This window comes from Suncus etruscus, chromosome 6 (assembly GCF_024139225.1).
Source record: "Suncus etruscus isolate mSunEtr1 chromosome 6, mSunEtr1.pri.cur, whole genome shotgun sequence".
NCBI lineage: Eukaryota > Metazoa > Chordata > Mammalia > Eulipotyphla > Soricidae > Suncus > Suncus etruscus.
Window position 1 is genome coordinate 4,083,500 of NC_064853.1, and position 4,578 is coordinate 4,088,077.

At 49.3% G+C, this 4,578-nt stretch overlaps 1 non-coding gene across 1 annotated transcript; it reads right to left on the reverse strand.

Moving 5' to 3' along the window:
* Positions 1-3,987: 3,987 nt before the first annotated feature.
* LOC126012277 (U6 spliceosomal RNA) lies at positions 3,988-4,094 on the reverse strand. Its single transcript, XR_007496797.1, has one exon. It is a non-coding gene; the product is annotated as a U6 spliceosomal RNA (small nuclear RNA).
* Between the last annotated feature and the right edge of the window lie 484 nt (positions 4,095-4,578).

Here is a 4,578-nt window from a genome sequence, read left to right on the forward strand (position 1 = left end):
AGACTGAAGGCAGAGGCCAGGATAGGTTTGATGGGCAAAGTTGGCACAAGACAGGAGATGGGAGTGTGCCCGGGGAAGTGCAGAGAGATGCCATCTCAGAGAGCTCGCCCTGACTTGGGCCAGTGGCCTGGAGGCCACCTCCCATCACGGGGTACCTTGACCTCTGCAGGCCATGTGGTTGCCCCAAGCGCCCCATTTCTCTGCGTCTCCTGCGCTGTGCGCCATCTAATCTGCCCGACATGAGACGATTAGCTGTCTGGCTCGTTGGCTGTTGGCAGGAGCATCTGTGTCAGCAGGGCGGCCGCCGGGGCTACTGCAGCTCAGCAGGGAATAAAGGTCACATCCCCGCACACATGTGCCACCTCCTCCAAGAGGAGTCGTGATTATTATACCCAACTGCTCGGCCCTGGATGACTCACCTGTCCTTTCCCTCATCCACCCAGCGGCTGGACTCCTGTCCTCAACCCTGCTGTGACCAGGACCCCAGTTGGTACCCATTTATGAGGCAAGAGGCTGAGGAAGAGCTCCCTGGTTTGGGGAGAAGGAACCCCAAGTCTGGAGGAGCAGGCAGACCAGGGAGAGGAGGCCATGGGCCCACACACATCTGGGTGCATCCCAGAGAGATGCCACATGGCCCCAGGAAGGCAGAGAAGGGCAAAGGCTACTGACAGCCTCAGACTCTGACACACTGAACTTTAAGCGGAGGTCAAAGGTAGAGCTGGGACCTGGGTGTCGCCTGCATGCAAAGGGGCTCGGCCTGTGGTCAACAGTAGGGGAGCAGCAGGCTGGAGAGAGGCGGAGGAATGTTCTGGAATCTCTTGGGTGCCTGCAGGCAAACACTCACCTTCCCAAGTATTTGTTCAGGCCTGGTTCGAAGCTGGTTTGATGTCGAGAGTGTTCCTACCATCCAACGAACAGTCAGTTCTTGGCACTAAGGCGTTTGCAGGGGAGAGGGAAGGCTCAGATGAGAGGACTGAGGCGGGGGGCCCTCTGAGGAGGTTTTCAGGGAAGTGTCTTGGAAGCGTCTGCTCTGGGCCACGACACCCAAACTACTCCCCCTTCTGCCACCCATTTCTGAATCATTGTGATTTTTCTAGAATTCCCTGAATCTGGAAATGCTCTGAAGGTTACAAATAATAAAAAAAAATCCATGTCTGAGTTTAGCTTCGCCTTGGGTTAGACATTTCTGGGGATCCCTCTCATGCCTCTGGGTTGTCAGCTGAGACGGTGACCCTCGGAGTTCAGAGTGGGAAGCCCAGGACAAGGGAGATTGGAGAAGGTTCTGGAAGGGGCCAGAGAATGAGGGAAAGAGGCCTCAGCCATCCTGGGACTCAAGCCCAAATCTTTTTCAGGCCTTTGGGGAAGGGATTTGCCCCAACCCTGAGGCCAAGGGGATTTAAAATCCTGCTGTGGTCAGACTTAACCTCATACTCTCTCCTCACCGGTCTACCCTGTGGGGAAGAGGGGTCTCCTGTTGTCATCTGAGGTTTTTAAGGACAAATTAATTGTAAGATCCATGTAAGGACCATGTCCATGGGGTCAAGACACTGTTTTATTATTCACTTCCATTGTAATTTCTCAGGTCGCAGGCCCTGAGATAAGCCTGAGATAAAGCCCAGGGCTCATGTGACGGACTCACCTCTCCAACACTCTGCTTTGGAGCCAGTCCAGCAATGCGATGTCTGAGTCTTTGTTGCCCCTTGACCCAAGTCAGAGGTGGCTGGAAGGGGAGGAAACAAACTTGAGGGGCATTGACTGGCCTTGAGAGACTCTGGGACCAGTCATTTATTTCTGAGTCTGCAATAGCAGAATTGATACCTTTTTAAATATATATATATATATATATATATATATATATATATATATATATATATATATATATATATATATATGTTTTAGAGTTTTATGTTTTGTTTTTGTTTGGGGCCATACTCAGTGATGCTCAGGAGTTATTCCTGGCCCTATGCTCAGGAATCACTCCTGGGGATGCTCAGAGAACCATATGGGATGCCAAGGATTGAACCTGAGTTGACTGCGTGCAAGACAAGCACCCTACCCATTGTACTATCTTTCTGGCCCCAATAATTTTTTAAATGTAATTGAAGAACCATGATTTACAAAGTTATGGATAATTGAGCTTTTATATTGCTTTAGGGGCCACATCCAGCAATACTCAGGGGTTACTCCTGGCACTGCACTCAGGAATTACTTTTGGTAGGCTCAACCATAGAGGATTCCGGGGATTGAACTGGGGTCGGTTATGTGCATGGCAAGTGCCCCAAACAGAATTGATTCTTGAAGAAATGTAAAGGCTCCACTTGCCATCCAAACCTGGGTATTGAATGGGTCTGAAGTAGGGGTGTTGCATGAATTAAGAAAATAAAAAGAGGGACCTGAGAGATAGCATGGAGGTAGGGCATTTGCCTTGCATGCAGATGGACGTTGATTTGAATCCTGGCATTCCATATGGTCCCCCGAGCCTGCCAGGAGTGATTTCTGAGCGCAGAGCCAGGAATAACCCTTGAGTGCTGCTGGGTGTGACCCCCACCCCCCAAAAAAAAGAAACAGAAGACAGACTTAAAGGAGAAAAGCATGGGTCAGGGCCTTCCAACCCCATGGACTGAGAGAACCACCTATCTTTCCCATACCATCTTTTTATTGACCAGACTTTATTCACCTGGGGGTAACAAATAAACGTATTTAATATTAATGAAGCGTAGATGGGTCATTAATGAAGCCTAGGTCTATCTTTACACTTCAAAGAGGGTGGATGAAGGGAAGAGGCAGTTGTGTGGAAAAGGGTGTGCGCTACATCTCCCCCTTTTTCTGTTCGTTCAACACCAAAAATGAGATGAACTAGATAGGCTGTGCTCTCTGTATGTTCCACAGTTCTTCGCAAGAGGCAGGATCCCCACATCAGAAGTACCAGCGCTACCAACAGAATGGGTGGGCAGGTCCAATCTACTCAGAGCACAGCTTATTGGCAAAGTGGGGCTTCTAGAAAAAGTGGCTGTTATTTTGCATAGGCTCAGTAAAAGCTGAGATTAAACCCTTTAACCTAGATTAGATTAGAGCAGGATGGCCTTTCCCAGGAAACTCTTGGTCAGACCTTTCAACTGCAGGCTTCAGCCTCTTAGTTTGCCTAACCCCGGGTCGCACATCCTGAGATAAGCCCGAGATGAGCCAGTGCTCATGTGGTCATCTTCTAGGTCTTGGGTGGGGGGTGAGGTAAAGGCTCCCTTTCCCTCATTTTCTTCTTGTTAGTGGCTATCACTTCAAAACATCACACTTGAGCCCTTGGACTCTCTCATGTCCCATCCTGACATCAAAGCCTGACATCAAAGCTGCCTTTGTCCAACACTTTGATGAAGTTGAATTCGTCTAGGCCCTTGGGCCAGAGCGATAGCACAGTGGTAGGGCATTTGCTTTGCATGCATCCAACCCGGTGGAACTGTGGTTTGATTCCTGGCATCCATATGGTCCCCTGAGCCTACCATGAGCAATTTCCTAGTGCAGAGCCAGGAATAATCCCTGCGCGCCTCCAGATGTGACCCCAAAACTCTCAACCCCCGCAAAAACGAATTCATCCAGGCCCAGCACTTGGCCTGACTCTGTCAGACTTTCTCCTTCTCACTAGGGCCTGTCAGCTGCCTGTCGGCCAGAAGATGCTGCTGCCAGATATTCCTCCCATCGGTTGTCAAAGGACTAGGCCTGCCTCCTGGATGTTGTCCTCAATGTTTTTGATTTCCTGGTCACAAGGGGAGGGGGTACAGACTTGAATCAATCTTCCTGAGTCAGGAGTTGCCAGAAGCCATCAGTGGGGACTCTGCACCCACAATGAGCTTTTTCCTCCTTTGGCCACTGTTGGTGATCTTGTCCGTGGTGATAACCAGGACTACCAGCACCTTAGGGAAACTTCTTCTTTTTTTTTTTTTTTTTTGTAAAGAAATGCTATTTTATTTATTTATTTATTTATTTATTTATTTTTTAAACATGGAACGCTTCACAAATTTGCGTGTCATCCTTATGCAGGGGCCATGTTAATCTTCTCTGTATTGGTCCCATTTTAGTATACATGTTGCCAAAGCGAGCACATTTATTTATTTTTATTGATTGAGTGAGTTTTGGGTCACACCCAGTGGTGCTCAGGGGTTACTCCTGGTTCTGCACTCAGAAATCACTCCTGGCAGGCTCAGGGGACCATATGGGATGCCGGGAATCGTGCAAGGCAAGTGCCCTACAGCTGTGCTATCTCTCTGGCCCCATCCTTAGGGAAACTTCTGGTGTCTCTCCCGTAATTAGGGGCCATCTTGGGCTCACAGAGCAGGTGACGTTCATCTTACACACTTGTTCTGGAAGCAGCAATAGAGTTGTGTTTGGTACAGGTGTTTCTGAGGCAGAGCCAAGATCCTTCTCTCCCTCATGGTGTAGCCCATCACATGGTCTTGCAGGACAATACTTTCCTTCAGGACCTTCCCAGCATGCACTTTGTCGGTGGTTGCCAGGGTGACAGGGATCCTGCCCAGATTCCATCTAAGACCCTCGATACACTCTTTGGGGGTGTATGGCCAATCTCAG